The sequence below is a fragment of the Geotrypetes seraphini genome, chromosome 5 (genome assembly GCF_902459505.1).
Source record: "Geotrypetes seraphini chromosome 5, aGeoSer1.1, whole genome shotgun sequence".
In the NCBI taxonomy this organism is placed as follows: Eukaryota; Metazoa; Chordata; class Amphibia; order Gymnophiona; family Dermophiidae; genus Geotrypetes; species Geotrypetes seraphini.
Window position 1 is genome coordinate 9,768,290 of NC_047088.1, and position 13,917 is coordinate 9,782,206.

The window sequence follows — 13,917 nt, forward strand, 5'->3', positions numbered from 1 at the left end:
TAACCTGTCCTAGTATTGCGGGCTGAGAGCAGAGAGCTCCTATATCTATTTCCAATTCCCCCTGTGCAACTAGCAGCTCATTGTTTAATCCTCAGGTCCAGTGGCTATAAAGAGTAAGGTGATCAACGGGGCAGGGAGCTGGGGTATGCTGGAGTGGTTGCAGGGCTACAGTCCATCTGCACCAGACCCCGCTCCATGCACTCTTCCACTGCCTGGGGTTGCTCCACCCCGGCTTCCCACCTCACCAGGTACGCCATTGTTCAGATCCAACCTTTTAGTCTTGGTTCAGCTGAACAGAGAGAGTTCTCAGATTGCACTGCATGTGTGTGGACGTAGGTCCTTAGGAATTTTCCCCATTTCAAGGGGAGGAGGGGGCAATGTTTCCTCTAGGGACTGAGGTCATGTGAGCAAAATCTGTTTTTCGTGAACAAAGGACTGAGTTGATGTAAGCAAACATTTTCCGTTCCATTACCCTTCCGGTATTAAACACACTTTACATTAGAAATTAAATTTAAAAAAATGGAAAATAGGATGATATTTTATTGAAAGGACTTAAAACCTTTTAGCTCTCAGAAGGCAACACCTCCTTCCCCAAGTCAAGATAGTAATTTGTTCAGACCTGAGAAAGGTGGTTGTGGTCTTTGACAACATATTAAAATTAGTCCAATGAAAAGATTTTCTATTTCTATTTATTCACTTTTATAAACACGAGTACCACAGTATCTTCATTTAAAAATAAAGTTCTTTATTCTACCTTTGTTTTCTGGTCATTTACTTCTCTGGTTTCTGCTTTACTCTATCTTAAGTCTCTTGCCGGGATTTTTTTCTCCTCCTTTTCTTTTCAGCTTTCTTCAGTTCTTTTTTTTTTTCTACCTCTATGTCCTGATTTAACTCTAGTCAAGTTCCCTCTTTTTTATGGCCTACTGGTCCTGACTCTTATCTATTACTTCCCCTTATTTGCAGTCTTTAACTAACTCTGCCCTGCTTGCCCTGGATCAGTAGCATGAAATGTTGCTACTCCTCGGGTTTTGGCCAGGTACTAGGGACCTGGATTGGCCACCTTGAGAACGGACTACTGGTGTGATGGACCATTGGGCTGACTCAGTAAAGCAATTCTTTTGTTCTCTCCTCCTTCTATAGCGTTTGTCCCCCTTATCTGCCCCTTCTTTCCCCTTCCATCATTATCTTCCTAAACATCTGCTCATTTCTTTACCCTCTTCCATCCAACATCTGCCCCTCTCTCCCCCTTACCATCCAACATCTCCACACACTCTCTCTCCTTCTATCAGTACCTGTCTCTTTCCCCTTCCATACGGTCTTCCCCCTCTCTCCCCTTTCACTTCCCCCTTCCATCATCTCCCTCCTGTCTTTCTCCTCTTCCATCCAGGCTTCGGTCTCCCTCCTTCTATACAGCTTATTCCCCCTCCCCTTTCCATCCAGCATCTCCCTTCTCTCTCCTTCCATCAATATTTCCCTCCTCTTTGAATCTCTCCCCTTCCATACTACGTCTGTTCTCCTTCTCTCACCTTCCATCCAGCATCTCCCCTTTCATTTCCTCTGTTTCATCATCTCTGTATCCCCCCTCCCCATCATCTGCCCTCTCTCTCCCATGTTCTAACTAGAATCTGTCTTCTTACTTCTATTCAAAATCTGCCCCTCTCTTCCCCACCCAAACCATTTCCACCAGTTTCTGCCCCCTCTCTCTCCTCTAGGAAACGTTCTCTAATGCGAGCTCAGAAAACACAGAATAAAAGCTTACAAAAATGTTTAAGGGGAAGATCTCACACACCACATGAGACTCACCTTGGAATTGGTTGTTTAGAGTTTTTTTCTTTTTAAATAATACTTTGGGTTTTTGTGTATTTGGGTGGGCTGTTGGTAGGGGCTTTCCTATCAAGCATATGGAATGATTTTATTTGAAGTTGTAAACTGCTTAGATTGTATTGTAAGTTTGTGGTATATCAAACTGAATAAATCTGTAATCTATGATTACTGGTCTCAGTTTAGGGCCCCCTGGTAAGACTTCTCTGGCCTTTTCTGTGTGCTCCCCTCAGGGCCGCCATCAGAAATTTCTGGGCCCCTTACTGAGCAATCCTATTGGGCCCCCCACGCACCCCTTCCCCCCCCCCCCCTTCTTCCATGGGCCGAATACACACATACTTTTCTCTATCGCCGCACTCTTTGACCAAAAGATTTGTAAGCCTGCAACCACGTCAAGGTAGACTCTTTCAGCAGCTCCCCTCCCTCCCCCTTACCTTTGTGGCCAAGTCAAAATGATCTACCAACAATAACATTTTAAAAACACAAAGCATGCTATACGCAGAGAAAATGTTAATTATCATTTCTATTCCGCGGGTTTTCAAAGAGGTCAAGGCAGATGACTTTATGCAATGTCACCTCAGTAACAACTATACAAAAATAGGCAAATATTCCCCCTCCCTTTTTACTAAACCGCGATAGCGGTTTTTAGCGCAGGGACCTGCGCTGAATGCCCCACGCTGCTCTTGAAGCTCATAGGCTCCCTGCGCTAAAAAATGCTATTGCGGTTTAGTAAAAGGGGGCCATAGTGCAAAATATAGACAGCATATATAAAATTTCAAAACAGACACATTTTGATTACTAAATTGAAAATAAAATCATTTTCCTAACTTTGGTAATTTCATCAGTCTCTGGTTTCACTTTATTCTTCTGACTGTCCATCCAATATTTCTTCCCTTCTTTCAGCCTCCTGTATGCTTCCTCTCCTCCAGACCTCATTCCCTCCCCAAACTTTTTCTTTGTTTCACCCTGCCCCCTTCTTTCTTTTTCTCTCTCTCCATACCCCCTTTCATTCTGTATGTCTGTCTTTCTCTCTCTCTCTCCGTGCACCATTTTTTTGTTTCACCCAGCCCCCTTTCTTTTTTTTTTTTCTGGCTCCCTGTCCCCCCCTTTCTTTCTTTCTCCTTGCCCTCCCCTATGCCACCACCATTGGGAAAATGCTGCCACCGCCACTGGGAAATAGGCTGCCACTGCCGCTATCGGGAACAGGCCGGCGCCGAGTTCACCCTGCTTCTCTTCCCCGCGGGGCCAACCAACTCTCGCCACTCGACATCAATTCTGACATCGGAGAGGACGTTCTGGGCCAACCAGGCAGCGATTGGCTGGCCCAGAACGTCCTCTCCGACGTCAGAATTGACGCAGGTGGTGAGAGTTGGTCGGCCCCACAGGGAAAAGCAGGGAGAACTTGGCACCGACCTGTTCCCAATGGCGGCAGTGGCACTCAAGTGGCTGAAGAGACGCAGTTTGCCAGCCTAGGGAGTACACTGGAGGGTGGCCAGCTGTGCACCCCCTTGGGGCGTAAACCCGGGACAGACCGCCCCCACCCCTACCTTGGTATGCCACTGTCTGTACCTCACTCCCTCCCTATGACCAAAAATTCTCCTTTCTTCTATTCCCCCTGTACACAACCACCTCTTTCCCAAGTCCTTGCCTTCTGTGTCCAAAAACACATTCCCTCCCCCACCTCAGCATCTCTTTCCCTCCCTTCCTCTCTCCCAAGTCCATGCCTTCTGTGTCCAAAAACCCATTCCCTCCCCCACCTCAGCATCTCTTTCCCTCCCTTCCTCTCTCCCAAGTCCATGCCTTGTGTCCAAAAATCCATTCCATCCCCCACCTCAGCATCTCTTTCCCTCCCTTCCTCTCTCCCAAGTTCATGCCTTGTGTCCAAAACGCACTCCCTCCCCCTTTTGTGTTCCCCGTTTGCCTCCCAGCCCATCTTAGCAACTTTCTCAGCAAAATGTAGTTCGAGCCACGTAGGTTTGTCTTCTATTTCCTGCCTGTCCCGCCGCGCACACATATCCGACCAGAAGCCTTCCCCGACTTCAGCGCTGATGTCGGAGGGCAGGCTTTGCTTAAGCCCTCCCTCCGACGTCAGCGCTGAAGTCGGGGAAGACTTCCGATCGGCTGTGTGAGCGGCAGGGCAGTCGGAGTAGAAGACGAGCCTTGCGGCTCGAGTTATATTTAACCCCGCGGGTCCCCCATCGTCCCCGTTCAGCTCTCTCTCCTGTGCACCCTCTTGGGGCGTGCACCCAGGGCGCACCGTCCCCCCTAGGTACGCTACTGGCCCGGGCCCCCTGTCAGCTCCGGGCCCCTGAATGCAGGACTGGTAGTACTGCCCTGATGGCGGCCCTGGCTCCCCTCGATGCAACTTTGCCTTTTCCTTCTCATCTCCTGGAGCACAGAGGAAAAGGGGAGGGGCTACCAGAGGTCCATTGCTCCAACTAGAGAGCTTTTACGAGATCTTCTGAGTTCAACATCAGGCTTTCAGCTTAATGCATGCTTGTGCTTGAAAGCTCAGTTCTTGAATTTTACTGATGGACGACTGTAGGTTTGAAAGGTTGGCCTGTATTACTGCTGCTTTGGTTTTTATTATTTCTTCCTGCAGCGTGAAAACCAGCTTGGATTTGGTGGCCATTCTCTAAATCTCAACACATCATCCAGTCACTTGCACTTTAAGTTCAACAGTTTCCTTACTGACAAGCTTACGGGTACTTTACTGGGATAATATAACATCACATGACAGTTTTATATACCATCATGAAGGATAGTTCTGTACAGTTTTCAGATTAAACATTACTTATTTAATTTCATTTATAGCCCCATACTAACTAGATGAGGAACAAAAAGAGCCATAGGCTCATATTCTATAAAATAAAAGACGCCTTAAGTCAGGGGTGTCAAAGTCCCTCCTCGAGGGCCGCAATCTAGTCGGGTTTTCAGGATTTCCCCAATGAATATGCATGAGATTTATCTGCATGCACTGCTTTCATGGTATGCTAATAGATCTTATGCATATTCATTAGGGAAATCCTGAAACCCCGACTGGATTGCGGCCCTCGAGGAGGGACTTTGAGACCCCTGGTCTAACAAGACCCTGCCCTGACTGAACTGAAACTAAGGAGATCAGAGATTCAGGACAATATCCAAACATAAACATTAAGTATTAAAAAAAAAAAAAAAAACCTGGAGAGAATTTGAAACTCTCTATTCTTGTTGAGACTGGAAACCAATGTAGAGCTAGAAGTAATGGAGTTACACTGTCAAATTTTGATTTATGTATCAAAATTCTTGCTGCTGTACTTTGCAGTTGTTGAATCCTAGAAACACAATGCTTGGAAAAGCCCAAATAAGATGAACTAGAGTAATGGATTCTTTCAAGCCATGAGCTATCTTTTGCATCTCGTCTGCAGAAAAATAGAGATGAATCCTCTTCTCTCTGAACACACGACCAAAACCCTTGTCCACGCTCTCATCACCTCGCGCTTAGACTACTGCAATGTACTTCTCTCAGGCCTCCTGCGCACCCATCTCTCGCCTCTTCAATCCATTAAAAATTCTGCTGTGTGACTCATATTCCATGAGAGCCGCTATTCTCACATTACCCCTCTCCTCAAGTCGCTTCACTGGCTCCCCGTCCAATACAGTTTAAACTCCTCTTACTGACTTACAAGTGCATTTACTCTGAAGCCCCCCATATTTCTCTTCACTTATCTCCCCCTATGCTTCCCCCCCCCACGTGATCGCCGCTCATCAGGTAAGCCCCTCTTATTTGTAACCTTCTCTTCCCCTGCCAACTCCAGACTCCATCATTTCTTTCTTGCGGCACCGTATGTCTGGAAGAGGCTACCTGAATCAATACGTCATGCTCCATCCCTGGCAGTGTTCAAATCCAAGCTAAAGACCCACTTTTTTGAAACTGCCTTCAATTCTTACCCCCCCCCCCACACACACACACACTCACTGCTGTCAGATATCTATAACTACTATAATCTCCCCAACCCTGAAATGTCCTGTCTAAATTAGATTGTAAGCTCCTCTGAGCAGGGACTGTCTATTGTATGTTACAATGTACAGTGCTGCATACGCCTTTCGGTGCTATAGAAATAATAAATAGTAGTCATAATAGTAGAATCTGGGGAAATATGGAAGAAAATAATCCTTTTATTTGATAGTCACCTCTCGGTTCTGTCAAGCTAGACTATGAAGCAGGGCTTGTCACCTACCCTATGCAAAACTCTGTTTCACGCTTTCACCTGCGGAGACATCTCACTTTTATCAGCTTGTGCTACTGCCATCTAGTGGCAATCCCAAAGCATTTCTGCCTGCATCTGCTGTATATGTTCTGTATATACTGTATCATAGAAACATAGAAATAGATGGCAGATAAGGGCCCCAATGATGTAGGATGCAGTGTTATGAATGATATGAGTCTCAGGTGGTGTTTCTGAGGGTCACTATAAGCAATGCTTATTAAATATAAGATACTTGAATGAGAACAGCAAGTGGAACAAGAAAGATCTGATCCACCAGGAAATTCTTTTTCACTGAAAGGGTGGTTGATCGCTGGAATAGTCTTCCACTTCAGGTTATTGAGGCCAGCAACGTACCTGATTTTAAGGCCAAATGGGATAGACATGTGGAATCTATTCACAGAGAAAGGTAGGGGAGGGTCATTGGGGTGGGCAGGGGAAAACCCCCCAGTGGGTCCCATGGGACTCCCTGCCACAGCAGGGGACCCAGCTGAAACCTGCCCCTGTTTTCCAATACAGGGGGAAGGTCACCTGAGGTTGCAGTCAAAATGGTGGGGCCTGTCTGTGAAAATGGCAAAGTTCCTGCCAAAAATAACCCCTCCAGGGCCTGTAGCAGCTGGGAAGCCTAAACTGTTCCAGCCGCTAAAGCAGGCAAGCCGGCATCAGTTGTTAACAAAAATCAGCTGAAAGGGAATCCATCCGGGGGCGGTGGGGGAAGAGCGGGCTTCCCCACTGCTCCATGCCGACTTGCAAGGCACTAGGGCCGGGGAGCCCTGGACACCTGCAGCCTCTGCCGATGGGGCTCCACAACTGCACCGGCCCAAACAGCTGTTTTCAGGCCGGCTGCGAGCGCCTCATGTCTGGACCAAATTGTGCACCACTTTCCCTGAGAAGTGCTTAATTGGTCCATACACGACCTCGCTAGAAGAAAAGTGCCGGTTAGTTAAAAAAATACAGTAATTTATAGCATATTTAAAGGGAAAGCAACCCTTCAGACCAGCACTACCTCAGGATTTTTTTTTTTTCAGAACAGACTCCACTGGCTCTCAAAACAGCATGCCTTGCTTGACTTAGAGGGCAAGGCTTACTGCTGAGAAACCTCTTTAAAAAATGTTAGGGAGGTAGAGGAAATGGGGGGAGGGACTCAGCACGAGATCCGCCGGGTTTGACACCCCCAAGGTTGGACGGACCCCCAAACTGGGCCCACCCAAGTTCAATCTGGCACAAAAACGGGGACTAGGATCCCTAAACAAATTCCAACAGCCCTACCAAGAGCGATGGGTACAGCTCCTCACATCTGCTGCGACTGATAGGAATAGAGGAAGGTACCTCTTATGTACTATTCCATAGTTTTGTTTCAGTCTCCACCTGCTGCACATGATGAGATATATACCCGCTTGTAAAATTAACCTATTCCAGTCTGGAGAGTGCTAAAGAAATACAATTAACTGATTTTCAGCTTGGCCACGATATTGCTTGCATAGGAGGAGGATGCTGAAAAGTTGTCAGCCCAACCAAGAAAGGAATGACATGGATATGGTTCAATCAATGATCTGAAACAATGTCAAAACAGAGAATTTTGTTTCTGCAAATTGGCAATTTACAAAATAAGATAACACTTTTCAGCTACAATGGCAAAAGAACGCTCAGAATTTAGCAAGTTGGTTGGTTGGGCTGAGAACCTTTCAGCACCCCCTCATGTCCAATAACCACTAGTGGGTTGGAAAGGTGTGAAATTTCTATGGAAAAATGTGATGCCTTAATTAGTTCCATGCAGCCAAAGAGGGTGTATATGTCTTCCATTGGACAAGTTGAAAATACAGTATAAGAACAAGGTTAGTGCTTTAACGTGTCTATTGCTTATGTTTGACTTATTCTTACTGTATATCGCCTTGAATGAATTCCTCCAAAAAGGTGGTAAATAAATCCTATTTAATAATAATAAATTTGTTCCAGGAATGGAGAGCTAAAGCCCTGAGAATACTTGATTATACATAACACACGAAGGCAGCATTTGTCTTCAGAGAGGGATTAGAGCTCCGCTCCCATCTTCATGCACAGGGACTAAATTCCTTTTGCTACAACTGAGGAATGTCTGCCCAAGGAAAGTCTTCAAAAGAGAGTGTGGAGGAGATGGTGGCTTTCTTTAATTTAGATTTATATCTCTTTTGGGGGGGGGAAAGGAGAAATTAGGTTCTTACCTGATAATTTACTTTCTTTTAGCTTCTCCAGACCAGTAGAGGTTAATCTTTACGAATGGGTATATATCCAATCATGACCAGCAGGTGGAGACTGAAAACAAAACTTTGGGACAGTATATACTATCCTCCCTTCTCTATTTTCCTCAGTCTGCCGAATAGCCAAGCAGAACCAAGAACTGGAAAACATAAAGAAAACAATACTCCGAACAGGAGTAACAAATAACATACCCAAATGCTGTTGGAAAATGCAGAGGAGAAATACCCGAAGGAAAATGTCCCCACAGCTCGCCAGCTAAGCCAGCCGAGCCACAGCCGCTGTTCTTTAATTCTCCCCGGCCCTAGAAAAATACTAGAACCCGCAGCAAAAAACAAAAACTGCTCGCGAAACAGCCCCAACAACAACAACAACAGACAGGGTGGGGACCTCTACTGGTCTGGAGAAGCTAAAAGAAAGTAAATTAGCAGGTAAGAACCTAATTTCTCCTTCTTTAGCACTCTCCAGACCAGTAGAGGTTAATCTTTACGAATGGGACGTACCAAAGCAGTCCCTCTCACGGGCGGGACCCCCGAAGGCCGATACCAGAACACGCTCACCGAACACCGCATCCCGACGCGCCTGAACATCTACCCGATAATGTCTAACAAATGAATGCAAGGAGGACCAAACCGCAGCCTTACAAATATCCACCGGAGGCACGAGCGACGACTCAGCCCAAGAAGCCGCCTGACCCCGAGTGGAATGAGCCTTGAGAAACTCCGGAACCGGCTTCTGACTCAGAAGATAAGCGGAAGCAATCGTCTCCTTGATCCAGCGCGCACTAGTAGCCTTAGAAGCGCCAGCCCCCCGACGAGGACCCGCCAGAAGGACAAAGAGATGATCGGAGATCCGAAATTCCCGGGTCCGCTGCACATAAGAGCGGAGGACCCGACCGACATCCAACTTGCGCAGCTGCCGTTGCTCAGAAGAGCCCTCCCGACTACCCAAGACCGGGAGGACCACCGATTGATTGACATGAAAAGGAGAAACTACTTTCGGCAGAAAAGAAGGAACAGGCCGCAAAACAACCCGCTCCCTCGAAAATTCCAAGAAGGGAGCCCTACAAGAGAAAGCCTGTAGCTCAGAAACACGCCTAGCGGAAGTAATGGCCACCAAAAAGACCGACTTCAGAGTAAGGTCCTTCAAAGAACAGCCATCCAACGGCTCGAAAGGCGGGCGCACCAAAACCGAGAGAACCAGATTGAGATCCCAAGAGGGAATCGAGGGCCGTATGGGAGGCCTGAGCAACTTGGCCGCCCGAAGAAAGCGAATAACATCAGGAATGGCCGACAAACGCTGACCTGTCACCAGCCCCCGAAAAGCCGACAGGGCCGCAATTTGAACCCAGAGAGAAGACCAAGCCAGGCCTCTATCCAGGCCATCCTGCAAGAACTCTAGAATGTTAGGCAGGGAAGCGCGAAAAGAGACCACTCCCCGCGCCCGGCACCATTCCTCAAAAAGACGCCAAACCCACACATAAGCCCGAGAGGTAGAAAGCCTCCGGGACCCCAAAAGTGTAGAGATCACCTTATCTGAATATCCCTTCTTACTAAGGAGGCCCCTTTCAAGAGCCAAGCCGTAAGACAAAAGGGAGACGGGTCGAACATGGGAATGGGACCCTGCGTCAGAAGATCGCCCACGAGAGGCAGAGGAAGAGGATCCGCCACCAGATGCCTCACCAGATCCGCATACCACGGACGACGAGGCCAATCCGGAGCCACCAAAACCACCAGCCCCGGATGGCGAACAATGCGAAGCAGAACTCTGCCCACTAATGGCCAAGGAGGGAACACATACAACAGCCCCTCCGTTGGCCACGGTTGGACCAGAGCATCCAGACCCTCGGCCAGACCGTCCCTGCGACGACTGAAGAAGCGGGGTACTTTGGCGTTGCCACTTGTGGCCATCAGGTCCATCAGGGGCTGCCCCCAAGCCTGCACTATCAACTGAAACGCCACGGCGCCGAGACACCACTCTCCTGGATCCAAGAAGTGACGACTGAGGAAGTCCGCCTGAACATTTTCTACCCCGGCTATGTGAGAGGCCGAGAGGTCCAGAAGATGTGACTCCGCCCAAACCATGAGCCGAGCCGCCTCCTGCGCCACCTGAGTGCTCTTGGTGCCCCCCTGACGATTGACATAAGCCACCGCCGTGGCATTGTCCGACAGGACTCTGACCGACTTGCCCAACAAAAGGGAGTGGAAGGCCAACAGCGCCAGCCGGATCGCTCTGGTCTCAAACACGTTGATCGACCAGGAGGCCTCCTCCGTGGACCAGGTGCCCTGAGCTGAGTGACCCAAACACTGAGCCCCCCAACCCAGGAGACTCGCATCCGTAAGGAGCACCGTCCACTGCGGAGGATCCAGACCCACCCCCTAAACCAGGTGAGGGGTCTGGAGCCACCAACGCAGACTGCAGCGCGCCAAGCCTCGCAGGGGAACCGGAACCTCCATCCCGTGCCTCTGGGGAGACCACCTCCGGAGCAGAGCATACTGGAGAGGACGCATGTGGGCCCGCGCCCACCTCACCACGTCCAGGGACGCCGCCATCGACCCCAAGACCTGGAGGAAATCTCGCGCCCGAGGACACCGGGACGCCAAAAGCAGGCGAATCTGAGATTGCAATTTGCTCACCCGGGCCTCTGGGAGGAAGACCTTCCCCAAGGAGGTGTCGAACAGAACCCCAAGGTACTCCAGACGCTGAGCCGGGACCAACCGGCTCTTGGAAAGGTTGACCACCCAGCCCAGCAACCGGAGAAACTCCACCACCCGAGCCGTAACCCGGGAGCTTTCCTGCAACGACTTTGCCCGAATTAATCAGTCGTCCAGGTAGGGGTGTACCAGGATGCCCTCCGACCGCAAGGCTGCCGCGACGACCACCATCACCTTGGTGAACGTCCGGGGAGCCGTGGCCAGCCCAAAGGGAAGCGCACAGAACTGATAGTGCCGACCCAAGATCGCAAAGCGAAGGAAACGCTGATGAGAGGCCCGAATGGGAACATGCAAGTAGGCCTCCGTCAGATCGAGAGAAGTGAGAAACTCCCCTGGCTGAACCGCCAGAATGACCGACCGCAGAGTTTCCATACGGAAAGAGGGAATCTTGAGAGCCCTGTTGACCCCTTTCAAATCGAGGATGGGCCGAAAGGTCCCCTCCTTCTTGGGCACCACAAAGTAAATGGAGTATCTGCCGGTGCCCCACTCCGGAGGGGGCACCGGAACCACTGCCTTGAGATCTACCAAGCGCTGAAGGGTCTGACGAAAAGCCTGCGTCTTCCAATGAGTCTGACATGGAGAGGCGAGGAAAAGGTCCGGCAGAGAGCGAGCGAACTCCAGGGCATAACCGTCCCGCACCACCTCCAGGACCCACTGATCGGACGTGATCTCGGCCCATTTGGGGAAAAAGTCGCACAGCCGGGCCCCCACCGGAACCAAAGGGGGCACCGGCAAGGCGTCATTGTGCAGGACGGGAAGCGGGGGAACCGGCGGAGGGATTCCCTGCCCCCTGACGGGCCCCCCGAAAGGGCTGCATGCGCTGGAAGAACCGACCCCGGGAAAACCCCGGAGACTGGAAAGAAGCAGCCCCACGCCCAGGACGATACTTGCGAAATTCCCGCAAACGCCCCCGGGCCGCACCACCCCTAGACGCAGGGCGGGCACGGTCCTCCGGCAGACGGGGCACTTTCGAGTCCGACAGAGTCTGAATCAACTTATCCAATTCCTCCCCAAATAAAAACGACCCCCGAAAGGGAAATTTAGTAAGCTTAGCTTTGGACGCAGCATCCGCCGCCCAAGCGCGCAGCCACAAAACACGCCTCGCGGCCACGCCAAAAGCCATAGACTTAGCCGAGATCCGCACCAAGTCATATAGAGCATCTGAGAGGAATGAAGCAGCCATCTCAATCTTCGCTACCTCCTGATCCACCAGAGACCAGTCATCAGACTCCCGATCCAGGACACGCTCCGCCCACCGAAACACGGCGCGAGCGACCAGTCCCCCACAAATAGCCGCCTGAACCCCAAAGGCAGAGACCTGAAAATTTTGCTTAAGGATGTTCTCCAACTTGCGCTCCTCGGAGTCCCGCAAGGCAGAACCGCCCTCAACAGGCACGGTATGCCGCTTGGAAATTGCCGAGACCACCGCATCAACGACTGGCGATGCTAACGCAGGCCGATCCCCTTCTGGAATGGGATACAGGCGAGCCATGCTGCGCGCCAGATGAAACGGCGTCTCCGGCGTTTTCCACTATTCTAGAATAATATCCCGAATATCCTGATGCATAGGAAAAGAGCGGGAAACGGAACGGATCCCCCGTAACAGAGGGTCCCCCACATGCGGAGTCTCCGGTGGCGCGTCCTCAAAACGCAAAACCGAAGAAACCTGTTGAATAAGGTCAGGCAGCTCATCTCTCTGAAAAAGGCGCACCACAGACGCCTCTTCACCGGAGAACGGGAAAACCGACAACCCGCCGCCAGCTTCCGTCCCCTCCAGAGGGTCCTGGAATTCCTCAGAAGGGTCCAGGTCCTCCTCCAGACCGACACGTTCCTCCGACCACAAATCCTCGTCCCACGACACCCGCGGACGCTTGGACAAGGGAGGCGGCGGAGGGGACGCCACACCAGACGAGAGAGGCAAAGCCGCAGGGAGCGCGGAGGAAACCCCACCCCCCGAAACCCCCTGGGCGCATCCGGGACCCCCAGCCGCCTGAAAATAGGCTCTGCATAAGGAAAAAAAGAAATCAGGAGAAACCCCTCCGAGGGTCCCAAGGGACTCCCTGCCACAGCAGGGGACCCAGCAGAAACCTGCCCCTGCATGGACAAAACAGGGGGAAGGTCACCTGAGGTGGAAGACAAAATGGAGGGGCCAGACAGAGAAGATGGCGACTTTCCCGCCAAAAAAGCTCCCTCCATAGCCTGTAGCGGCTGAGAAACCTGAACAGTCTCAGCCGCTAAAGCAGGCAAGCCGGCATCAGCTGTCAAAAAATCAGCTGAGAGGGAATCCTCAAAAACCCGACCGTCGGCGGCTCGGGGAATCCCTCCGTGGGTGGATGGTGAAGACCGGCCTTCACCACTGCTCCCTGCCGACTCGCGAGGCACCATCGGCGGGGAGCTCTGGGCGCCTGCAGCCGCTGCCGACGGAGCTCCTCCACCGCACCGGCCTGAACACCGCTTGCACAGGCCGGCCGCGAGTGCCTCGCGTCTGGAGCACAATGAGCACTTTTTCCCTTTAGAAGTGCTCATTGCTCCTTACGCGACCTAGCTATAAAAAAGTGCCGGTTAGTTGAAAAAATACAGTAAAATACAGTTTTCTTAAAGGGAAACAACCCTCCAGACCAGCACTACCTCAGGATTTTTTTTTTTTTACAGAACAGACTCCACAGGCTCTCGAAGCAATATGCCTTGCTTGATTTAGGGGGCAAGGCTTACTGCTGAGGCTCCTCTAAAAAAATGTGGGGAGGTGGAGGAAGTGGGGGGAGGGACCCCGCTCGAGATCCGCCGGGTTTGACACCCCCGAGGTCGGACGAACCCCCAAACAGGGTCCGCCCAAGCTCCGTCCGGCCAAAAACAGGGACTATAAACCCCCTAAACAAATTCCAACAGCCCTACCAAGGGAG